This window comes from Equus asinus, chromosome 8 (genome assembly GCF_041296235.1).
Source record: "Equus asinus isolate D_3611 breed Donkey chromosome 8, EquAss-T2T_v2, whole genome shotgun sequence".
Classification (NCBI taxonomy): Eukaryota; Metazoa; Chordata; class Mammalia; order Perissodactyla; family Equidae; genus Equus; species Equus asinus.
In genome coordinates, this window is record NC_091797.1 from 46,196,638 (window position 1) to 46,222,600 (window position 25,963).

General features: G+C 44.1%; 1 protein-coding gene across 8 annotated transcripts in view; it reads left to right on the top strand.

The window, feature by feature from the left end:
* The window catches only part of RIPOR2 (RHO family interacting cell polarization regulator 2), a 215,372-nt gene that overhangs the window by 117,542 nt on the left and 71,867 nt on the right, over positions 1 to 25,963 (top strand). The window contains exon 1 of one of the 8 annotated variants that reach the window (XM_070515550.1): positions 11,039 to 11,320. The exons of 4 other annotated variants lie outside the window; for them this stretch is intronic. The gene's annotated coding sequence lies outside the window, so the exon portion shown is untranslated. Of the gene's footprint in view, positions 1 to 11,038; positions 11,321 to 11,374; positions 11,596 to 25,963 lie in introns of those variants that run through there. 3 more of the 8 variants (XM_044777019.2, XM_070515551.1, XM_070515549.1) reach the window with 3 other exon arrangements.

Genomic DNA, 25,963 nt, shown 5'->3' on the forward strand with positions numbered 1-25,963 from the left:
GTATGGTGGTTCCTCAAAAAATTAAAAATAGAATTACTATAGGATCCAGCAATTCCACTTCTGGGTATATACCCAAAAGAATTGAAAACAAGGTCTTGAAGAGATATTTGTATACCCATGTTCAGAGCAGCATTATTCACAATAGCCAAAAGGGGGAAGCACCCCAAGTGCTCATCAACAGATGGATGGGTGAGCAAAATCTGGTATATACATACAATGAAACATTATTCACCCTTAGAAAGGAAGGAAATTCTGACACATGCTATAACATGGATGAACCTGAGGACGTTAAGCTAGGTGAAAAAAGCCAATCTCACACACAAAAATACTGTAGGATTTCATTTATAGAAAATATCTAGAATGATCAAATTCATGCAGACAGAAAATAGAGTGGTGCTTGCCAGGGCTTGGGGAGAGGGGGAAATGGGGAGTTTCTGTTTAATGGGCACAGAGTTTCAGTTTTATAAGATGAAAAGAGTTCTGGAGATGAGTTGCACAACAATGTGAATGTAATTAATGCTACTAAACTGTACACTTAAAAATTATTAAGACAGTAAATCTTTTATGTATTTTACCACAATTTTATTTATACATACATAAAAATATCTACATTTTTTAAAAAAAGCTTTAGAAATGAGTACGCCAAAAAACAGGGCAGTACCAGACAGTTCCATGTGCAGGCGGTTGCGTTTTCTTGAGCCATGTCAATTTAATAGAAGGGAACTGAATTTCCATGTGCGATAGAAGTGACTCCAGGGAGCTGATTCTGACCAGGGCTGGGCACATGTGACACAGTCTTAGAAAGACCATTTTCTTCCTAACAGGATGTGTAAGAGTTAGGTATGGGAATTCTTTCTACCAATTTCTACCTGGTTAGGAGTCAGCTTTAGACTCTCTGCATAAATGCTTGGAGATTAGCACTTATGAGTCTCTTCTAGAAAGGAGTAGCATAATTAGAAGATGCAGCCCCCTCAGGAGCTTAGGAACTATTTAGGAATGTAAGATTTATTTTTTTCATTTATTTAAAGAATATCTGTTGAATGTCTACTATGTGCTAGGGTTAGTTCTATTTAGCTCTTGGGATCAGCAGTGAATATAACAAAGCCCCAGCCCTTGTGAAGTTATATTGTAGTGGAGGGAGACAGACAGTAGACAAACAAGTAAAAATATGATGTGTCAGATGGAGAGAAGTGTTATGGAGAAAAATTAAGTGCAGGATGAGAAGACTAGGGCACCGTGTTCAGGGAAGGCTTTATTGACAAATACCCAGAGGCTCGGAGGAACTGCAGGTCTGACCTGGATGTCTGGAGGAAAATGTTCCAGAAAGAGCCAGGAGGCCAGTGTGACTGCAGCTCAAGGTAAGCAAGGCCGAGAGCTGTAGAAGATGAGATCCGAGAGGTTTTTGGGGGGTCCAGCTCTTGTAAAGCCTTATAGACCATTGGAATGATTTGAGTTTTTGCTCTGTGAGAGATGGGGAGCCATTGCTGGGTTTTCAGCGAAGTGACATAATCTGATTTGCCTTTCAAAAGGATATTTCTGACTCATGTCTTGAAAATAAAGATGGGGCATTAGAGGCAACAGCAGGCAGGCCACTTAAGTAAGTATTGCAATAATCCAGAAGAGAGTTGATGGGGACCTTACCAGGTCTGATACTGGTTGAATTCTGGAGGTAATGGGGGGAAAGTCGCCAAGGGTGACTCCACAGCTTTGGCCCAAGCATTTGAAAGGGTGATGCTGCTCTTTACTGAGATGAGGAAGGCTGCTGGAGGATTAGGATTGGGAATGGGGAGGAGTATTGCCATGATGGGTAATCAGGAGTCCAGTTTCGGACAGTTAGGTTCACAATAGAGGTATAAATGGTTGATGACTTCTTGAAGTCTCACTCCAAGTACCCAGAAGAGTGGGCACTCAGGAAATAGCTGTTGAAATGTTGATGATAATGCAGCATATATATAAGTGAAAATTATTCATAGATTTATCTGTAGGTTGTGGAAATTGGGCTATATAATCTATATGGGCTGTTCCATAAGGCCAGAAGTTCAAAAATGCAATACATACTATTCACAAACGCTAAAGGGAGATGAAAAGAAAGATCAGAAGGGAAGGGCTGGAATAATCTAGGCAGGTTTCTTGGAGATGAACATGTGAAGGAGAGAGCTTGACATCCTTGGGGGCACTATGATGATAAATATGATAATCGTGGAAACGTATCCAAGAACTCTCTGTCTGCACATGGCCTCCTGCACTTGGTGCTATGCCCACCAAGATAAAATGCTTGCATTTCTTGCCCTTTTGCTCCAAGGCTGTACATCCATAGCCTCTCAACTGGAAAAGACCTAAAGAGTTTTTTGGTCTTATCTTCCTAATAGAAGGCAGGCAAGGGGTCAATCCCATTGCTGAGTAGATTTATCAGCCTTCCTCAGTCACATGTCCATCCATTTAACAGTCAAGAACCAGCACATTGGCTTTTATTCAAATCCCACAAGTTATGTCTTCAATCACTTCCCTTTATTGTAATTCTAGGAAAAATTGTTCTTCTGCCTGTAAAACAGTCTTCCGTATCCTCAAAAACCACTAAAAGAACATATTAACACACCAGTACCTCTCCAAACACTGAAATAGCCAGTCAAATATTTGTATTCCACCAGGCACTTGAGTTGAATAATATATCTATGCTGACAAGAGGGCAAGTGTGTTCTGAGTGCTGAAGAGGCCTGAACGTCTGTGAATTAGGGTATGAAATGCAGGAGCACATGGCCTACAGCTGTTGAACTTGAATTCCTCTCTGAATGCAGCTCCCAGGGCTGAGAGGCCCTTCTCAGAGAGGCCTGTGTACATTCGCTCTTCTAAACCCTGCAAGTGCCCAGTGGTTATAGCCTCAGTCTGACTTGGCCACCGTTTGGGGAGCAGACAACAAACAAGAGCAGGTGTTCACATTTATCTTCCTCAAGTGGCCCCTTGAGGCTCATTGAGGAAGGGCCAGAGAAGGAAGAGGCTGAAATACAGCTTTCCCTCCCCCAACTCTCATGCCTGCCAACAGACAGCTGTTTCAGCCTCTTCCTGCTGCCGCTAATGAAAACATAACTGGGATTCAATGAAAGATATTTAATAGGGGATTGCTTGGAGAAGCCTCTTTCATTGGAGATCTGCTTAAACCAAAGCACTCGGATTTGTTACCATGGCTGTGAAATTTTCATCTCCAGCAGCCTCCGCGTGAACGACCTATTTTGAACGTGACAGCCGATTACACTTTGGTGGCATGAATAATTTATTAGGTGCAAGAACACTGTCTATGTAGTGATATTACAGCAGCCTTGCTTGCCTGGCTAATTATGGAGGGTGACAGAGCTCTGTCCCATTGTCACAGCTCCTCTCTGAAGCTGCCAGCAACTTGGTCTATGTGCGAGCAGAGAAGGAAAGAGGGGAGATGGGGCCAGAGAGTGGATCCTGCTCCCAAAGAAGGCTTTGTGGGTTGAGCAAGCCATGCTGCAGGAGTCAGATTTCCACTTTCACCTCTGCAAAGTGAAAGTGTGCAGGGCCCACGGGAATGGAGCTTGTACCCAGCATCCCGATTTTGTATAAAATGTATGTTAGCAGGGGGAGGTGTGGACTGTGAAAGGGTGATTTAGGAAGGAAAGAGACACTAGAGTCTGAACTTATTGCAGATATCGAATGGTTTCCAGGCCCTGCAGAGGAGGCACGGGCCTTTTCAACACGCAGCTGGATTCACAGCCCAGGAGCCGGGCTATGAGAGCTGCTGCAGAGAGGAAAAGAGTGTGCAACCAGGAGGAGCCTCAGTCATGGCTTCAGAATTTTTCCCCTGTGTTCTAAGCTGCCTTCATACTATCTAGCTTTGCTTAAATCCTAGTAACGGCTCCTTTAACCTCACAGAGATGTTTCAGATATGAACTGGACACCAGAATAATGCCCAGGAAGATTGTGAAGATTAACAACCAGTGACAAAGTTTCAAGTAATAGAACTTCTAGGCCTGTCATTCCTCCATTTTAAAATCACCCCCTGAAGTTAACCATCTCAACTTTATGAATTAGGGAGGGATCAACTTTGGAAAAATTTTTACATAGTTGGGAGCAGCAAGAAGGTAAGGAATTAAACAAGATTATGTGCAACAACACCTCTGGCCTAAAATTGAAAGAGAAATGAAAATAATGAAAAGAGTTGCCAAAAGAAGAAATAGTTTTAAAATATGAATGGATAAAAGCAGATTTAAAATTTTTTCAATAATCAATAGGTGATTATTAATGTGTGTCAGTCAAGACACTATTAGGAAACTATTAGCTCCCTCAAATTAGAATAATTCAAGAAACATTTATTTACAAAGAGATGACTTACAAAGGTGTAGGCAGAGTGTTGTGGGCCAGCGCCACTGATGAGTCCAAAGGACGGGAGAAGAAGAGGTTGCTAGGACCTACAAGGAAAGAGAGCTGTGCAGCGAGGGCTGCCTGGAGGGGAGCAGGCATCTCTTATGAAGGGACACAGCCAGCCCAACATGACCTCACAGGGAGAAGCCTGGGAATTAATATCCTCACCTCACTCCCTTCCCTTTTTCCTATCTCCTGTTGCGGCTACCCATTGGTCAAACCCAACTGGACATCACAGGGCAGGGTAGCCATTGTTGTGGTCCCTACAGGGGAGCCCCCAGAGCAGAGGGCAAGAGAGAGAAAGGTGGAGAATGGACAGGAAGGGGCAACGTGGGATAACCTGCAAGCCAGGAACTGCATCAGGCCTGGGGGCACAGCATAAATAAATCACCTTGGAGAACCTTACAGACAAATCTCTTATGTTTCCCCTGATAATAAAAGAAAGGGAAGGGATTTATTATGAAGTGAAAATCAATTTAGTGTCTTAAAAAAAGTCTACATATCAAGCACTTAGCATTGTGTTTACACATCTGTATTGATAGTTTCCAATCACTTCTACATTCATTTTGAATTATACTCATTTTAATATCTTTGTGCAATAATATTTATTGAGTTAAATTTATACTGTTTACCTTCAGTCTATGGGTTCATAGCTATGGGAATTTGTAAAGTTAATGTCCTGACAAATGTTTGTCAATCTAGATCAGAGGTTCTCAAAATGTGGTCTGAAGACCCCTGAAGTTTCCAAGACTCTTTCAGAAGGTCCCCAAGGTCCTCAATAATTTTTAAAAATATAAACAGGTTTAGTCTAGAATATGTCTTTCCTATATAACATAATAACAATTCCTATAAAATATACATAAACGTGTTTACATATATAATATATATATCATATAAAATGGTTCGTCTCAATTATGCTATTGCGTAATGGGTCTTGAGACCAAAAACTTGGGAACTGCTGGTCTAAATTATGTTATTACAGAAAATGTCCTCTACATGTAATATAATGATAATGTATGAGAAATCCAATCTCAAGTTTCTGGCTAGACAGGGATTGTTTGCTGCATTTAGGGCATATTTTATTTCCCATCAGCTTCAAACATTTTGCTAACTATCTTCTACCCATGCTGCCTTCCAGGTCACTTGGTGCAGAAACTAGAATTGGGGGTGGAGGTGGAGTTTAGGATTGGGATAATCTTCCCAAGTGCATAGGCTTGATTTCAGCACTCCTGAGACCTTCGTTTCTGGGACAACTAAAATGCCAAGAGGGATGGCCAAACAAGTTTCCCATTGTGCAAGCAGATGTGTGTGACAATGGTAAGGAAACAACAGCCTGGGATGTCTGCTCCCTTGAGGACCTTATCGCCAGTCCCAGACACGGGCAAAGGAAAATGGGGTCTTGCTCTCAGCAGTTCAGAAAGCAGTAAGCAAGACCCAGCTGCCATTTGTCAGGTTGAAACACTTCTGTAGGTGCGGCTGTGATGTCAATAAACTCAGGCTTATTATGCTCTTTTCCAGGGGAAAAAGTGACAGAAGCCAGCAGGGGCATTGTATGCTCTCATTCCTCTAAATTTAGTCAATATTTATTGACTATCCTCTGCTCTTATTAATACAGAGTTTACAATACTGTAAGTGGCATTATGCATAGTTCCTGACATCAAGGAGCTCATAAACTAATGAGAAGTGTACCAAATATCTATGACAGAAAAAAGGGATGTGTGGCTCTGTGTTCAGGGGACGCAGGTAGGGCCAAGGAAGGCTTCATGAAGGAGGTAGTGTTTGAACAGGGCTTTACAGGCTAGGCAAGATTTTTAGAGACAAACATCAGAGGCAGGAGAAAAAGTGATGGGCAATTCTCAGCACAAAATTTCCAGAAGTGGAAATGGCCTGAGCAAAAAGGTGGAAGCAGGAATTGTCAAATTTTAGAGCCAAAAGGAACCGTAGCGATCAACTTGTCCAAACCATTCATTTGACGGGTGAGGACACTGAGATCACAAAGGTCAAGATTGGCCCTGAGCCTTCTATTGGCAGAACCAAAATAGAACCCAAGTGTCTCAACTCAAAGTCCAAGACTCTTTCCAGGGCTGTTTCCTGGACACTGAGCATACTAGGAAGAGCCAGAGCTTAGGCTGGTATTGCCAAGTGGTGGGGGCGCAGCCGAAAATGCTTCTAAACCACACTGTAGTGCCAACGGGGCTGGGCACCTGTTTGGACCCTTTCCAGACCAGTGTTTCCCAAAGTGCATTCTGAGACAACTGTACCAAAACCATTGGTGTGCTTGTTAAAATGACTGAATTAGAATGGGAGAGGAGGGTGACTTGAAAAATCTGCATTTTAAACTCCTTCCCAGAGTGATTCTTATGCACTCCATAAATTAGAAAATTTGTCTGAAAGAGAAATAGAGAAAGATTGGTTAGAGCAGCAAATGCAGAATTCAGTAGACGTGAACAAGGTGGAGGATAAAGAGTTACAGTATGAGAAAGGAGTTCCAGAATCTTAGAACTGGCAGCATTCCAAGCCATGATGTGGCCATGCATTTGGGTGGCCAAATGCCTACAGTGGTAGGTCATAAGAGTAGAGAAAGAATTTCAAAATCAGGGTGTTAGATCTGCTCTCCACATGGAGATTAAACATATAGTTATGAAGAGAGATTAGATCTCAGTTTTATCTCGCTCTCTCTCTCCAGGACTCGTCAACTAGACCGAGAATAAAAAGCCAGAATGCACCGGCATCATAGGCGGAAGGAATATATAGAAGTATAAATGGATAGGGGTCACTAGATACTACCAAACCTCTGGAACCTTCCAATAAGAGCCTCAGCTTCACTTGGCAGTGGCTCTTTAGGCATGTTCTGAATTCTGTATTAAATATCTGAAGCTCTCAATCAGGAATTAAATTGGTTGCATTTCGGATGCTCTTCTGCTTCCTTCTGATGAATTGTGTATTTACTAGAATTGATTAGTGGTGGAAAGAACAAGCAGGGTGGCATTTAAAAGCAGGCTTTAAAAATGCCTATGAATGATGCAGTCTATACCGAAGTCAAAATATAATGATGTACACCTGAAATTTTATAATGTTATAAACCAATTGACCTCAATTAAAAAAAATGCCCATGAGAGAAGAGCAGGATAAAATTAATTGAAAGAGACCATGACAGTGCTGCTGAAGTGCAAACACCCTGATTTACGAGACCAAAAATAATCACAGTTCCCATAGCACCCACAGTGCTTCCTCTTCCATAGCATCCCCCCAGTTCTTCACAGCCATGCTCACCACGAGGCTCCACGAGATGGATTGCACGACTTGCGTGCTTATCTCTGTGTCTCCGGCCCTTAGCAGAGTGCCTGGCACCCGAATTGAAATAATATCTTGTTGAAATAATAGTTATCATTTGTACCGAGGGTATTTTCAAGTAAGATTGACACATGGGCAGGAGTCCAGGCACAGCTTAGCTTCAGGTCTCTCCCCAGGCTACAGTCAAGTGTCAGCCAGGGCTGGGATCTCATCTGAAGGCTCAACTAAGGAAAGATCCACTTTCAAGCTCACATGGTTGTTGGCAGGATTCAGTCAGTTCCTTGTGAACTATTGGACAGAAGGCTTCAGTTCCTTGTCACGTGGGCTCCTCCAACATGGCAGCTTGCTTCACCAAAGCCAGCAAGGGAGAGATTTCTATCTGACTAGATGGAAATCAAAATCTTTTAATCTAATCACAAAAGTGACATCTGAGCACATTTTCTATATTCTATTGGTTAGAAGTAAGTCACTAGGCCATCCCACACTCATGGGGAAGGGGTTACCCAAGCGGGTGAATTCCAAGAGGGAGGAATCATTGAGGACCATCTTAAAGTTGGCCTGCAATAGTGGAGAATGGAGAATGGATTTTAGGGAAAGACAAAGTGGAGGCAAGGAGATAAGGGCTACATGCAGGAGATGAAGGATGTTAGGGAAGGGTGATGGTAGTAGAGCTGGAGAGAGAGAACCAGGACTGATAAGTGTCTTGGAGACAAAGTCAACAGGTCTTCTTGATGAATGGAGTGTGGGAGGTAAAGGAATAGGAGGAATCAGTGATGACTTCCAGATTTCTGGCCCTCTAGCAACTGGTTGGATATTGTTGCCATTTATTTTACCAAAATGGTTGAATATAGGGGAAGACCAGGTTTGGTATATAGGAAAGAGAATCAAGAATTGGCCTGCAAGAAATAAATGGGAATTTAGATAGATACTTGGATATCTGACCTTAGAGGAGAGTTCTGAGTTGGAGACGTAAATCTGGGAATCTTTAGCATGTGAACATGACTCAAAGCCCTGAATGAGTACATGAGACCCCACTGTGGCAGGCCTTGAATGCCATCTAAGGTGTTTTTTTGCACACCATCTCTGGAACCCCATTTAGTCCTCTGTAAAGTGCCCCAGGCTGCCTTTAGAACTGTCTCGCCTTTCACTTGCCCACTTCTATCTTTAAGGGCAGTATCCAGGTTCCATCCTCTCTCTCCTGCTGATTTTGCTTACTTTTGACTTAAGGCTTCTTTGCCTTGTGATCTAGTTTACCATGGTCTTAAACAATATCATTCAGCTCCCACACTGTTAGTCTTTTTATCTCCATGGAAGTTGTAAAATCTTTGAGTGGGGGCGAGTGCTCTTTCTTTTATACCCTGTCCCTTCCTCACTTCTCCACAAACACTTACTGTACGAATGAATGTTCCAATAGCAGTTTTATTTATGCCCATTTTAGTGGCTGCCAAGAGGCAAAGGGATGCTGTGGGAAACTTGCAGCAGTTCAGATCTTTGTGACTATCAGATTTATTTACCCTGGAAAGAACTGGGGCATCATCAGAGAGGTAAAAGGACATGAGAAAGCGGGTAGAGGAAGGAAACACCCAAGAAACCTGGGCTCCACTGGCAGGTATCAACAGAGATACAACTGGGATGATCCTAGGTCCAGACTGAAGAGAAGAGTGAGCATCCAGGACAGCGAGGCTAGTAGGGCCACCATGGCCCATGTTTTGCAGGTGCCAAAAACCAGTATTTGCACGTGTATCTAAAGTCGATTAAATTGTGTCACCTTGGATGAATCCCATTAACTCTCTTGAATCTTGGTTTTCCCATCCATGAAATGGAAATCATAATATCAACTACAGGATTATAGTCAGGAATAAAGGATACAAGGCTTGTAAAGTATGTGCTCCAGAACCTAAGATTTAAGAAGATAGTCAATAAACTGGTGTGTTCAGCATTGTAAGGATTGGCTCAAGAAGTCGACCAGACTCACTAGGGACTCAAGCATTGACCAGAATAACCAAAATTGAAAACACACGAAGACTAACTTGCCAGACAGATTGGAATGTTCATGTCATATGGTCAACACATTTTCTCCTCCGGAGGAATGTCTCTATATGGGAAGACTGAATACTGTCAGAAACTATTTTGTATGCTGGAAGAAGGACAGAGGGAAGTGGGTGTCTGGAAAAATCTAGCTGTAATGAAGGGCTCAGATTATCCAAGCACTCACTGCTCCGGCTGCCCTTCATGGTCTAAGAGACGCGGTGCCCAGTGCTTACTCTTGGGTGTCCTTTCTGGCATCAAGCACTCTTTGCTCCTATTATTGTATCCTTAGGTGGCTTATGACAGAGTTGACTAAGCTATGGTTTTGGCTGCTCATATTCCAGGGCTGAGGATACAGTTTCCTTACCGCAACTGGATGTGAGTGTTTTCCACGTTGACACAGTCTCCTAGGATATTCCCTTCTGGTCAATGTCTAAGCTCATTGATTCTTACTAATTCTCTCACAAAGTGACTGAATCCCAAGTTGGGGAAGGGGATTCACCTTGCAGTACGTTCTATTTAAGATATTCTAAATACACAATTTATTCAGTACAGTGGCTTTGCAGATAAAGCAACAGGCATAGCAGGAATTCCCTGTTTAAGGAGGGAGGCAGAGACCCTGTCTCAGGGTCCTTGTAGATTCCTAGTCTCATACATTTTCCACTCCAAAAGACTCCTTTTATGGAATGTTTCTGCCTGTCAGACAGACCCACACTATTCTAAAGGAAAGCTTTATGTATAGTTCAAATCCGCCAAAACAAAATAAAAAAACAACTCTGTTTCTCCCATCGTTTATGTGATCTCTCTGCCCATAAGCCCTTACAAAGGATTGCCCATACAGAGTGGAGTGGAGTGCTCATACAAAGCAGACCTCCGCAGGACGGCTTTCCAACACAACCCTTGCTGTGAGCAACCAACTTCACCCTACCCCACCACACACACGCACACACACACACCCCACCTCTGCCCCCTTTTGCCACCCTCGCCCCCGCCCCTGCCACATTGTTTTCAATGCACAGCTTCTATTCGAAATCCCAAAAGTTATTTGGAAGGGCCTTTCCTTGCCTCGCCTGGTTTCCCTGCCCTCTCCCTCCAACGGTCTCCATCCCCCCGGCGCGAATTCCACTGATCACTCCAAAGTGGCAGCACCAGCTCTTGCAGAGGAGCTCGGCGTGCCCGCGATCAGCTGGAGGCAGACACCGAAGCGCAGCCTCCGGGAGTTGGGCTGAAGTAGCTGACAGGCAGCCGTCTCCTCAGCTCTCCCCTCCCTGCACGAGTGACGCCGCCCGCCCCGCGGCCGCGCCTCCCCTCGGCCCGCTCCCCGCCGTTCCGCCCGCCCCGCGCTCCGCGCTCCTCCGCCCGCGCCCGCCCGCCCCGCAACTTCACCCCGCGCCGCCGCCGCCGCGAGCGCACGCGGGAGGGCAGCCGGCGCTGGGGACCCGGCGCGGGCACCCGACGACTGCCCGCAGCCCTTTGTCCCTTCACCCAAGTGAGCGAGCTCAGGCTGTCTGCAAAGCCGGAGGTGCGGGCAGCCGGGGCATTGCATTGGTACGGAGGCTATTATATGCCCGAGAGCCCCAAGTGGCCCCGTGTCATGAGAAGGAGCCTGCGTCTTTAGGTACGTGCACCTTTTTATTTGTTCCTTTTTTGCTTCTGATGTTGCTTACAACCCGGGTGAGGTCTGTGTGCTGAGGGGTGTCCTCAACTTGAAAGAGCGTTGCGTGTACGGGAGCCATTGAGACTGGAGGGTCCTCGGCTTCCTCTGCCTCTGGGGGCTCACTATCTGATGCCCACAGCACAGAGATGCGAAGTTGCTGAGCGAAAGGGGCGCACGCGCTTTTGTAGGCAGAACTGAGGGATGCCCGGGAGAGTGGAGGGACTGGCCGAAAGATGGTAAGGAGCCCGCGGCAGTGCCCTGGGAGCTGGGACTTTTCTGGGGTGGGGGCGCCATGGCCCGACGATCGGTGCCCTGGGGATGGGGGGGCCAAGCGCCCTCGGAAGGGCCTCCTGGGTGGCCGGCTGGCCCCGAATGACTTCCAGCGCTCTTATCGCCTGTGGGGAGTCCAGCTCAGGGCAGTGATCGCGGTCTCCAGGGTCTTAACCTGCCTCCAGGCTGCTCAGATTGAGCTTGGCTATGAACCAGTCTTTTCCCTGCTTGTCTGAATTCCAAAGTGGCGGTGTAGGGTGGGGAGAGATGACAATTGGGAAGAGGGTCAAGAAGGAGAAATGTGTTGCATTGATGCCGACCTGTGTCTGGAAGGATGGGGGAGGGGCGATGCACCTGAGGACAGGAGCACCCCTGCAAGTTTCTGTGGCTTGGGAGGGGTCTGGAAAAGGGAAGCATCTGCAACTCTGTTACCGCGAGATTATAACCTCCCATCGCCCACCTCCAGGGTAGTGGGGGGCAGATAGAGAACCTTCATTTTAGAAGGGAGTAGGTGCAGTTTGAAATTTCACAAGCGGAAGCCATCCAGATGTTAAGGTGGCAGAAGCGCTGGGCAAGTGTGTGGTGCGAAGTGACAGCTTCTTCAGGAGCAAGAGAGCGAGTGGAAAAGAGAACCAGGCTGATTGTGTTGGGGGGGGGGGAGGCGGCGGGTCCAGAGGGGAGATTGGCAGCCTGAAAGGTTCTTATCCTGGAGATACCTACGTGTTGATTGAGTGACTGAGAGGAAATGTTTAAGCTTTCCGGGGGGGGGGGGGGGGGGGGGGGCGGATCGTGATGGTCTTAGAAAATATCCAGGCTGCCTTTCATCCCTGCTCCCTGCTTCCTCCACGCTCATATCCATGCACTTGGTTGAAATTCTAGGACTGTGATGAATCCTTACCCCCAATCCTGAAGAAATTGTGCTTGGCCTTCTCTATGGGACTGGGCTGGGCATCTTGTGTGAGCATTCGCCCCTTTGTTATCTGACACACAGTCTTTTCTTCCTTTTTGTGTTCTGTTGGATTTATCTGGCTCTGAGAATATTCCTCCCCTCCTTTCCACCCCCACCCCAGTATTCCTATTCGCTTATTTCCCCTCTTCCTCTTGCTCCTCCAGCCTTTTTGGACCAGCCTCTGAGTTTGCCCACTAACACCCACCTTCTACCCCCATTGTTTCTCCATCAAAGTGTGTTTTAGCTGCTGTCACAAGCAGAGGTTATCAGCCATGGACTCTCTAAGAACCAGGATCATCAGGCTATTCTCCAGTGGTTAATTAGGAGGCTATCCTCTTTCTGTAGGAACAAATTACAGAGGTGTGTCTACTCAGGGTAACAGCAGCTAGAGGAAAGGGCCTCCCCACTCTTCACCACTTCCTCCCAGCCCCAGCCCTCAGGGTCAGCCTCCTGTGCCCCTGTCCCCCTTCAGTTGAGATGCTGCTAAATCACGGTTCTTCCCACGAAGGTAATGCATTTGTCTGTCCAAAAATCTGCTGCCTGCAAACATCCGAAACCCTGAACACTGGAGACCCTGTTTAGTAAAAACATTCCACATGTGTTGCTTTTCCAGAAGACCCCCAATTGCTGTTGCTTCTCTCTTCCTCTGACACTCCAATGTGAGATTTTGCTTTGAATATTTTATCTTCAGTATAAATGTAAAGAAATACCAAGCTAGAGAGAGGAAAACCTGGAAGCACACATTAGGGACTTGCATAGAATTCTGAGTACCCAAATACGAATTCCAGAAATGGCTCACCTTCCTTTTGTTGACTGCAGAGTAAAATTATTTCCAGCAGAAAAGGAACCCATCCCCTTTCAAGGATGATCTGGAGAAGGCGGGGGTGGGGGGTGGCTGGGAAGGAGGTATTTATGTCTATAGATGTTGGTAGCTAAACTCACATAGAAATTTCACTCTTTAGTGTTGAAGTCCGTTGACTTGGGACCCTGCTGATGACTGCCAGGTATCCCACCCTAAACCTGAGTCACTAAATGGAAACGTCCCTACTATGGTAAAACCCCACAGCCCAGCTGTGATACCAACCACATGCCCACTTCTAAATGTTACCAAGTCAATTCTCTGTTATATTTTGGTTTAATTCACAGATTATTGGCTCACCCCTGGGTGTCGAGAGACTAACACACAGACAAAGCAGTTGTGGCGAGTGAGCTGCGCAGCTTGCACATTTCATGTTAAACGGTCGGATCAGGCAAACAATATAGTCCCTTGGGCTGATGAGTTTGCAAGCCAGTGTTTCATTTTACTGTCCATTGCATTCAGTGGTTTAGGGAGAAAAATAAAAAGCTGTCTTGTTTTCATTATGAAAAGAAGTCAGAAGTCTAAAACCAGTTTCTTGCATTTCTTGGGAGGAAGTGGTGGTAGAAGTGAGAGTCCGTTTTATTTACACAATGGGTGCTCCTGGGGCAATGGCAGATTTGACTTTGCACTTGGGCTTCCTCTGCCCTTGTGGCCTGAGCAGGGCCTCTCGTGCTTGTGAACAGCTCCTTTACCAAGGTTATTTTCATCTGCCAAGCTGAACTCCAGGAGCTAGAGGAGATAGACAGCTTGTGTTTGTGGCCATTCAACCAGAAAAGAATACCAGCTGAAAACAGACAATGAAGGAAGGGAATTGGGAGTAGGGGTGGGGAGAGGAGGTACAGATAGGCCAACAGCACATAATTGGTTCCCCAAAGGCAAACCTAGATGTGGAATGGTGTTATAAAGCCATTGTCATGTAAACACCCCACAATGCGATTCTTAGAAAGATCTGTTCAGAAAAGGAAAACGATTATGAGTATGTGCCTTTTCATCTGGAAGGAACCCTCCTTTGGTTTCATTTCTTTCCACTTTCAAAATCATTTCCTCGTAGGCCGTTTCTCAAGACAACATTTCCCCTGAAAATGAAAACCTCACCAATGTGCACACGGAAGCCTTCAAGTCAATTCAACTGAACAAAATCACTCAACACGTGTAATTCAAGAATGAATTAATATGGAAACACCCACACATCCTCTTCCCCGTTTGTATCTCCTCTCTGAGGCCACCAAGCTCTTCTCTGGTTGGTCACAGTACATTCATCCCACTTTAGTTGGAAATGTTCCCTGAAAATAATCGATGTTTTTCTCAGAGTATGGCAGACCATCTAGAAAAGATCATTTTATACATGGCCCCATCCTGGGTTGCCCTCCCTCAGAGGAAACCCTGGACACCATCAGGAAAAGAAGCCGCTCCAATTTATTTTATTGTGCATTGTTTATGTGACACTGATGAGTACTGTGTGCAGATGAATGTTTTCACACGTTCACTACACTAATTAAAAAGGAAATTAGATTTTTTTTCAACAGTGAAAGCAAATGAGGTGCAATATTTCTATGTTGTGTTCCAGGAGATCAAAATGAGCTGTCTGCCAGACCAAGGAAGGACGAGTCTTAGACGAAGGGAATATTTTTCACACTGCTTAGCATTCTAAAATATAATAAAGTGATTAACAGTCATTTTTATTTCTGAGGTGGATTGGAAGTCCAAGTCCTCATCATTATTTAATTTTGAGGAGTACTAATTCTTTTCAGCTTAAGCCCATGTTGACTGAGCAACTAGTTAGATTTTTCATTCAATATAAAAGTGAAAGATATTGATTATACCTTCTAGCAAGTGCATAGTCTGGCAGAGAAGTAGGATGAACCCAGTTGTGCTGGACAGTGTGCTGTCCACACGCGTCTTGGTTTGCCCTGTGTACATCTTGTTGCTGCATAATTATTAATAGCACCCCCTTTCTCTCGGAAGTGTTCCAATTTGGACAATAAGTTATATGGTCACCCTAGAAAGAAGGGCTATGGGAGGTCAGAGAAGGGAGAAGGCGAAGGAAGCTGTGACGGGAGTGATCAGTGAAGGCTTCGTTCGTGTAGATTTCATTCATGTGCCTATTGTAAGATTACAGATAAATGGAAGGGAAAAGGGAGAGCTTACCAGAGAAGACTGGGAAGATTTTAAGTTGCCTGAGGGCTCAGAGGGTCTGTTTTGTTCATTCCTGTGTCCTCAGGACTTGCATCTGCCTAGCAAATAGTAGGCATCAATATTGACTAACTGCTTGTGACCTAGATTTAAGATCAAGACCACAGGTAGGAAAGTTCAGGAGAATGAGGAGGCATGCCTGGCAAGAAAGGTCAATGGGAAGGATGATGAAATAAGGTTATTAATAATGATGATGGTGCTGAAACAAGGCTGGCAGTGACCATACCAAAAAACAACCTGTGTACAGAAAAACTATGTCTTGTGACTCTCTCGTATATGTCACTTATCTTTTGCATTTAATGCTATTGGCCTTCACTTCTAGCCCCGGAAGTGATCCCTTCCTCCTCAAGCAAATTGTTCAGGAAGGAACTGAAGGAACAATGACTCCATTCTCTTCAAGCTTGTCTCCTTCTGTCCTTGTCTTCTCAGAGGACTTTTGAAGGAAGGCATGGGCAGGATGGGGGAGGGTACCTAACAAATACAAAAGCAGTGTGGGTGACACAAAGAGCACACTCTTTTTCCTTCTCTTCATAGGAGGAATAAATTCGAAATGACAGTTTCCTGGAGCTAGTGCAACTCCCAAAAGGTTATTCCCGGTATAGCATTTGACTTCTGCACTTTCTGCTACATATGAAGGCCTGGAGTGACCTGGTCTTGGCCTTAACTGTGACAGTCTACCTTCTAATTAATGTGACCCACACTGGGTGCCCTGCCGATATGCGGAGGTCCAAGTTAACTGCCCTAAATGAAGATTCCAGGATAACTACGAGCTGGTAACTCTTGAATGGCAGTGCCATACTTTTAGTTTATAAGGCTATTGGGAGCATTTAGCCACTTTGAAATGATCCATATCTTCCCAAGTTCTAATCTAATTTACTATTGTATTGGCGATGCTTCATCCTCAGAAATAAATGGAGCTTAGAAAAGAGAGAGATGGGGGCTGGCCCGGTGGCGCAGCAGTTAAGAGCGCATGTTCCGCTTCGGCGGCCCGGGGTTCGCCAGTTCGGATCCCAGGTGCGGCATGGCACCGCTTGGCAAGCCATGCTGTGGTAGGCGTCCCACATATAAAGTAGAGGAAGACGGGCATGGATGTTAGCTCAGGGCCAGTCTTCCTCAGCAAAAAGAGGAGGATTGGCGGCAGATGTTAGCTCGGGGCTAATCTTCCTCAAAAAAAAAAAAAAGTGAGAGAGATGGACACACACAGGGATATAGCACTGAGAACATACATCAGGGTTCAATTGCAGACAACAGAAGCCACTCAGCAGAAAGGCTATAAATCAAATGGCTTATGAAATTATTGGGTCAGGAAGGCCAAGGAAACCCATTCCAGGTCGAGCTTTCCAGAACAACTTTGAAAGTCACATAGGAAAATGGGGCGACTAGCGGAGCCACGACCTGGTCAATAATCAAGAAGCTGCCCGCTGCTTTGAGAAGCTGCTGCCTCCAGAACGGGGCTGCCTGTGGCCAGCCAGCCAGGAGGCTACCACAGAAGAGCCAGATAGTTCGTGAAGGCGGTTGCCAGTAGTGACATTAGAAGAAGTAGAAGTATAGCACAGTAGGCAACATAATGTGCCTCTCAACCCGCAAAGAGATCCTTGTCCTAATCTCCAGAGCCCGTGCGTATGTTACCTTACGTGGCAAAAGGGACTTTGCAGACGTGATGAAGTCAAACTCCTTGAGATTTATCCTGGATTTTCCAGGTGGGCCCAGTCTAATTACATCTGTCCTTGAAAGCAGAGAACCTTCCCCAGCTGTGGTCCTGTGGCTACAGAAGGAGGTCAGAGAGGCATAACATCGCTGGCTTTGAAGTGGGAGCAAGGGCTGTGAGTGGCCTCTAGAAACTAGAAAAAGCTCCTCTGGAGCTCCAGAAAGGAACACAGTGTTCTGTGTTCTTGATTTTATCCCAGTGAGACCCATTTCAGACTTCTGACCTCTTGAACTGTAAGATGATAAATGTAGCATCTTAAGCCACTAAATTTGTAGTAATTTATTACAGCAGCCATAGGAAACTCATTCACACAGCCTCCCCATCACTTCTGCCTTCAAATCTTGTGCAAATGCGCCTGGTGGAGGCCCTTTGCATCATATGCAGAACCCTAGCTGCAGGGAATTCTGGGAAATCTTGCTTTCAGCTTCAGTACTGGAAGGCGCACTAGAAAGGGGTTGGAAAGATGTTAAGTGCCAATCACGTATATCCAGTGCAGCTGCTGTGGGAAGGCATGGGGAGCCACGGGTGTATAGACATGGCTCTCCTAACTGTCCTGCTCTGAAGGATGGTGGCAGGTTGCAGAACATAAGTGGATGCCTGAGCTTTTTAGGAAGTTTAACAAGTGTTATCAAGTCGTTAAGGCACAAGGGGCAGGGGAAGAGAAGGCATCAGAATGGTTGCCTGTTTCTCTGCACTAGAAGTTACTATCTGGTTGTTGGATATCCTTCACAGGGTAGTATTAAAGAGAGATTGGGGGACCGGCCCCGTGGCTGAGTGGTTAAGTTTGCATGCTACCCTTTGGCAGTCCAGGGTTCACCAGTTCAGATCCTGGGTGCAGACCTACACATGGCTCGTCAAGCCATGCTGTGGCAGTGTCCCACATAGAAGAACTAGAATGACTTACAGGTAGCATACACTGCTATGTACTGGGACTTTGGGGAGAAAAAAATCAAAGGAGGAAGATTAGCAACAGATTGGTTCAGAGCCAATCTTCCTCAAAAAGAAAAAAGCAAACAGAGATTATACATAAATATCAGTATCAGGGATAAATATTGGCTTTCTACAGCTTAATTTTTAACTGTAGACAGTCTGTATGGCAGATTATATTTTCCAAAGATGGCCTTAGCTGGAACACTAGCTCTGGAAGCCATGAACTGCCATGTAACCTGTGTGATTGTCCTGGGGCTGCCATGGTGTGGGGAAGCCCAAACGGGCCGACCGCATGGAGAGGCCTGAGACTGAGACAAGAGAGAAGAAAGGAGAGAGGAAGATGCCTGACCAGCCTGCAGCTCCTCCAGTCTCTCCTGCTGTGTGTCTAGCCACCATCTGGCTGCACGAGAGACCCTGAACCAGAACTGTCCAGCAGAGCCCTTCCCAATTCCTGACTCACTGTTGTTGATTTAGGCCACTACATTTTGGGATGATTTGTCACACAGCAATAAATAACTGGATTGGTCCTTATAGTGAGATGCAGAAAAAAGGTCAATTAAAACCACAGTCTTGTGTTATTCCTATCAAATTTCTTCACCGTGAGGTAAATAACATGAGTTGTCGGGAGCAGAAGAACCAAATCTAACACCCACTGTCTGCTGTAGAACATTGGCCTACGAAACTCCTTAAAATACATATCAGAAGCAGACTGTCATGCATTGTGGTTTGTCTGTTGGAAGAGAATTTAGGAGCGAAATTGGTAGCAATGAGAAGGAGCATTGAGAAACTGGCTAATCACACGTGTGAAAAAGCAAGAACCCTAATAACTTCTTTTTAAAGTAGAGCTGTCTCAGTGTGGTAGGGGTGCTGCGAACCTTCACTTTGGGGAGTGTCCTCAAATGGGGGACCCACTTAGGAGATGGAGAAAAGAAGAAATAGTTACTGGATTATCACACACGGATCTGGCACCTGGCAGTTGGCCACGCTGGCAGTCCCTTCTCCCCGCCAAGCTGACTGCTCTTTTTTCTTCTTCTGCCACTTCTTTTCTGCACACATCGCCTCCCTTGATGCCTAAATTTTGCTGTTCCTGAAGTTCAAGTTCAAGGTCTCCTTGAGAATAGTACATAAAAGTATGTTTGTGTAAGCGATAGTGTCGTGTGTTTCTGTGGACTTTTGCAGTTTTCAGCAACTTTCATCACCTTCATTGTCCCATTTAAACCACAGAACCCTGTGTTATAGGCAGGACTAGCATTAATGTCCCTGGTTTCACACATTAGGAAACAAAGGAAAGGACTACCTGGCTTGTCCGAGATCACAGTGCTAATGTGTGTGAGGGGTTAGCGCTGGGGGGTTCTCACTCCTCACTGGGGTCTCTCCACCCCAGGATGTCCACTCAAGTAGCCTTTGCACAAAAAGAGTGTCAGCTGGGGAGAGGGAGGGTGCTTTGTTCTGCCTGCCTACCACCTTCGGTCACCAAAATATGGCCTATTTGAAGCCCAATTCACTGGAAGTCTGAAGTCTGTTTTCTCTCGTTACCTGACTAATGCTCTCAGTTTGGCCCTGTATTTTGCAAGTAGAAACCTGCTCCTCTCATGACATAAGCTCAGGGACTGCTCCCTTTTCAGGCTCCCATGACATCCCCAGAAAAGTTTGCCCTTTGAATTTTGTCATACGGTCTTTCCCCTAAAATAGGATTGACATGACACGTGGTGTTTCTTTTTCAAGGGTTGTTTTGTTTTTCGAGGTTTTTTTTAGATCCTCAAAGTGTGTTTCTTCACAATAAGACATTTTCCAGATGTAATTTTTTTTGGCTCTCTGGTTGTTGTAAAATGGCTCTTTCCTCATTGGTGGAAGAAAAGAGCCAAGCAAGAAGAGGCTAAGAGACTTGTTAACCCAAGACATTTTCGTATGTGTGAATATATGCTTATCAAGCTAGAGGTACTGAAAAAACCTTATTGAGGGAATGTGTGGTTTTCATTTAAGGAACTAGTCTCACTCCTTTACAGTCTAACTGGGGGGAAATCAAGCCAGCTAGCCCCTGCACCTAGATTCTACATCTGGCAAAAAGGACCCTCCCCGCATCTTCTCCCTTTAGGTAAATCATGCTATCCTGAATGCGGGTACAGAGTAAATGCCCTCCTTGGCACAGGGGAGTCTGAAGCCCTTGCAATTTTTTTAAAATAAATGCAAATTCTAAATTGCAGATGTGTGTATACATATCCCATATTGCATGTTGACACAAAGCTCCTCTTTTGTAAGAAATCACCCAGTCTAAATAAAAAGCATATATAAAAATAATATTCATAATCATAGCTATCATTTAATAGTATTTCCAATGTGCCAGGCACATGTATTAATTCACTTTCTCACAATAACCCCAAGGTGATTGCTATTATCATCTCCAATTTATAGATGAGAGAACTAGGGCCCAGGAAAATTAGTGAGGCTAGAGCACAGTTTTAAACCTGGACCATCGGGCATCAGAGTCTGGGCTGTGTCTGTGGATATACATGCATAAAGACCCCCGAACTCAGAGTTCCCACAGTAACTGCCAGTTAGTAGCATGTCCAGTAAGCCTGGGTTCCCCTACTTAACTGAGCCTGGCTGTGGTGGCCAGACCACTTCGCTTAGCAACTCAGTGCACACTCTGGCCACGTAGTCTGCAGGCTGAGGGTCTCCGTTGATATCAAGGGGTGAATGAGACTCTTAGGGATTCTATTGTAATCACCGAGAAGCTTTTTTACATTATCCAGCAAAAAGGCTCGTTATTGCAGCTAAGTAAGCAGTGTGCCTGCAAAGGTGCCAGGTGATGAGGAAATGAACCAGGCCCCTTTCCTCTGAATAAGTAATGCATCCTGACAAATGACGCCCCCCCCCCCCCCCCCCCCCCCCCCCGTCCTCATGGCGAGCGACAGTCCCTCACCATCCCTCAGAGATCTAACAACCCCACAAAAGGGGAGGAAAATGGAAAAAAAGCAAATCTGAGAGAAAAAAGGAATCATTCTTTCCCTTTTGTGAGGAATTTCATCTGGTCCATACCCACATGTAAAATATCCCTGGATCAATTTTGTCTTAATTACTGAATGTAGGAAAACAAGATCATTGTTAATTCATGCAGTTTTAATTTATGCATAGGAGAATTATACAGGATAATTACCTGCCCTTGAAGAAAAATGAATAGTGTCAAATCTGGTTAATCCATGCACGGTTTACCCTTCTATCTCTCTATCAGAGAAGATTTAAAGTGGTAAGTAATGTGTGTGATATGCAAAATTGCATTGGTTTGTTAAACAGAAGTATTTTTTTCCTTTGATTTGCATCACAAATAGAGTTCTCAGACTTGGACTGACTAAATTTGAATATAATTTCCAGCACAATAGCTTTGATTCTCTGACTTAACTCCTGCTTGCTCATTTCCAGAAGTGCCCATTTTTCAAAACAGTGCAAGAGAAATTATCTTCATGGGCCCTATGTAAGCCTGAGTATAATTTCTTTTATGGGAATAATTCAGTGGGAAGGATGATTATTTCCTTTATCAAGATTTATTGGGGATTCCTAGTAATGCTCACTAGTTTCCACATTGTCCTTGAACCTCTGTGATCTAGTGGCTTCCAAAAACCAAAACTAAAACAAGCAGCTGGAGTGAATTATGAGGCAATAAGTGGACATGGATGGAAATATCCTCGTGACTTTTGTCAAGCAACAGAGAGTTGCTCAGGCCTCTTTGAATGCATATATGGTAATTGAGAGAAGAATAACACTCGGTTAAAATTCGCTAAAAAAATTGTATGTCATGACTTTTCAAAAAATTTAAGACAGGTTACAATAATGTACAATAAATAAAGAGAAAATAAGTATCAAAGAGAGGAGTCAATAGGCTAACTTTAAAGAATCGATGGTCATGCAATGATTGAGCAGCAAGTTTTGCTTTGAACTTCCTTGTAGTCAGGGAAAATGGGGAACATAGTGAGTTATGACTTAAGTTATTGCTATCAGAAAGATGGACATACAAAATACAGCATTTCCTCGGAGGGCAAATTCCCCTAGCAATAAGTTATGAAAGACATGTCTTATGTGAGAACTTACACAGGGGAGGTAAAGTTGAGGAAAAAACCAAAGTGAGGTTCAAAAGGCACACCATGTGTGTTGAGCTTCACTTATTTTTTTATCCCTCTGTCACGTTCTCCTAAAGATCCGAAAGGAGCAATCAAAGAAAATGTCATGAAGAGAAAAAGAAATCTGTATATTTCGCCCTTAATTGCTTTTTTGGGAAAAAAGGATCCAACTTTTCTAAAGCAAAGTTACATGCCATAATCGGATTTTGTCTTCAGACAATGTCAGCAGCGGGAACTGAGGGTGGCTCACTCCTTGTCTTAGACACCCTCACACCCAACTGACACAATTGAGTTGCACCTTCATAATAATCTTATTACTGTGGCAGAATTTATCACTTGAGATTCTAGGTTCTAGCAAGACCAATTTGATTTGCAAAATGAGGGAGAGCATAAAAGTATAAAACTTTTGTTTAGATAAGGCCATTTGTCTTTTTATTCTTGACCGTGTTCCTGACAATGAGGAGGATGATAATAGTAAGCATCAGTTTTACTGAGTATGTACTATGTGCTTAGCATTATACTTTACAGCCTAATGCCCCTTAATCCTCACAATAACCTTAAGATGTATATGTTAGGATCCCCATTTTACAGAAGAGGAAACCGATCAGAGGTCTTTGTTCCAAAGAGGAGATTCATACCAACTGCGTGGCTACAGACTGATTATCTAACAACATTCCTCAAAACTTGCGTCTATGTGTGTACATGTGTGTTTAAGCTTCTGGCTCCTGCTGCTTCCTTGATCTTACTTGCTGCTTCTCTCTACCCCTTACAGAGACATTGGCTGTGATAATCTCTAAGATCCTACATAACTTAAGACCCTTTATTAATTAGAGCTGTGATGGCATGAAATTTTCTCTGAGTTGACTCACAGGAAATACGTAATATACACATACCTAAAGTTTCAGTGTACTCTCATTTACTACTCAAATGCTCTCACTTGAACCATTTTCCTTGACTCTGGAAGTCCTAACAGAAGCATTACTGGTAAATTTGATACCGCCCTTTCCTGCTGTGAATATTAATTGTCGCACTCGCTATAATCTGGAATCCAACTCCGGAGGGCGGCAGGAGGGTAGGGGGTGCAAGGACTGGCTGTGTCCAGCCACCTGTCCCCGCTGTCCTTTTCTCTTCACTCCGAATACGCCAGGCTGAACAGTTGGAGGGCATCTGCTCTCGGGGCTGGAACACCCGCGCTGCTGACTCGGAAACAATAGACCCATCCTGCCAAATGATGTATTTTTGGTGCAGAGAAAAATTCTATCCCTCCTAGGGATCAAAATACATCCTTATGTGAATTCATGTCATTTTTGAAAGACGTTGCCTAGTTCACATTCCAAATTCTGCTCATCCCATTTGATTGTACTCAACACCCACATTCAATGTTCTCTGTGCTTTCAATTCCACAGTCTTGCGATGAGGGCTGAGAAACATACAGTGTGAATGACATCTTTCCAAAGAGAAACTGTTCAGAGTGGGTGATTGTCTGGAGGGTGTTCACAGAAAAGCTAACAAATCGTACCATGGAAAATCATCTCTTAAAAATGCCTGCTTAGCACAATAAATTGTTGTCAAAGTATGGTTCTAAAAAAAAAATAAATAAAATAAAAAATGCCTGCTTAGTGGTAAAATATCCTAGAACCCTGCACCATATTTAATACCAAATGCATTTTTTAAATAGGGAAAATCAACTAATTTTGACCCCCTCTGCAGATATTTTATAGTCTCTGTAACTGAAGACTAGCTCAATCTATTAATTCGACTTTCAAGAGACTTGAGAATGCACAGTACTTATAAATGAGTAAGTAAATATTAAAATCCATGAAATCAACCTCTTTTAAAGCTTTTCTCCTCTGGGAGATGCACAAGAAGCCTCAATCTAAACCTTATTAAACTGGAAATGACTTGATAATACATCTTCATCACTGTAATGATAAAAATAGCAAACACTTATTCTCTGTTCTAAGTACTTTATATTCATTAACCTATTTAATTTTCTTAGCAACCTGTGAGTTTGGTCCTTTTTTCATCCCCATTTTGCAGATGAGGTCATTGAGGTCCAGAGAGGTTAAGCAGCCTATAAAGTCTATGCATGTAAAGTGGTGCCAGGCCACATACCCAGGCAGGCTAAATTCTGTCATCTCAACAGCCCTGGCATGGAAGGCACTTTTTTGTCAGCACAGCATTGGAAAACAGAATAGATGACCTTGAGTTCCAGCCCTGACATGTGGTTACTTTTATTTTCTTATTTTTATTTTGGTGAGGAAGATTGGCCCTAAGCTAACATCTGCCACCAATCTTCCTCCTCTTGATTGAGGAATATTGTCCCTGAGCTGACATCTGTGTCAATCTTCCTCTATTTTATATGTGGGACACCACCACAGCATGGCTTGATGAGCAGTGTGCATGTTCGCACCCAGGATCTGAACCCGCAAACCCCACGCCATCAAAGCAGAGTACACGAACTTAACCACTATGCTACTGGGCCAGCCCCAACATATGGTTACTTTTAAGTCTTCACAAGAGTGGAAAAGTTTTTCCCTTAAATCCTAAGATTCCCAGAACCATTCCTTTCTTGCCATTAAATAAAAGAAACAATTTTATCCTGTTTTTCTGGTAAAGATTGGCCATGCCTTTTTCAAATATTTTTCTGTAGTGGAGCTGGAATCAGGAGGCTAGAGAACATTAATAACTCTTAATTTTTTACATATTGAAAGAATGGAAGGCAAATGCAGTCAATGATTACTGTATACGGTGTGCATGGAGAAAATTTACACCCAGGAAGATTTTTTTTTAAATAACCTATCCCCAGGCCCCAACCTAGATCAACCAAATCAAAATCTCTGGGGATAAGGCTCAGACAATGACATTTTTTAAAAGCTCTCCAGGTGATTCTAATATGCAGCCAGGTTTGAGAATCTCTGAATTAGATGTTGCACTATATTAGGCTCTTTCTAGAGGTTATGGACAGTTATGTCAATAGGAAGGTACAGAGGCTGGGATGTAAATTAAATATTTATTTTAGTGTAATAGATGTCTTCAAATAAACCCAGTAACTCAGTTCTTAACAGTAGGCATGACTTTCTGGACTTTACCACAAGAGTATAAGGTACAGGGCATTACTCCTGAAGAGCAAAAAAGACCCATTTATTTTTGTTGAATCAAAAATGCTATTATTGTTGTACTGTGTCGTTAACCCATACGAAGCACCTCATTGTAGGAAATGATTATGGAATAAGAAAATAAAAAGCAAGAAGGGTGACGGTGAAACAAGCATCAGTTGTTTTTCTTGAGCCATCTGAGCACCTGGTTAGTACTGATTGATGATGTTTGTGGGGCCACGGGGCATTTTGACCATGGATGACTCTCCACTTTAGGTTGATGGAAAATCACATTAATAAACAAGCAAAGAAAACTAGAGGAGGAATTCTGCTGTCTCAGCTAGAGGAAAATGGAGATGGGTAGAAACTAGATCACATCTGGGAGGTAGACACTCTGATTCTAGTTCCAGCTCTGCCAACAATCTTGGAACAGTTGCCCGCAGGTCACTTTCCTTACCTGTACAACAGGAATCATGATAATG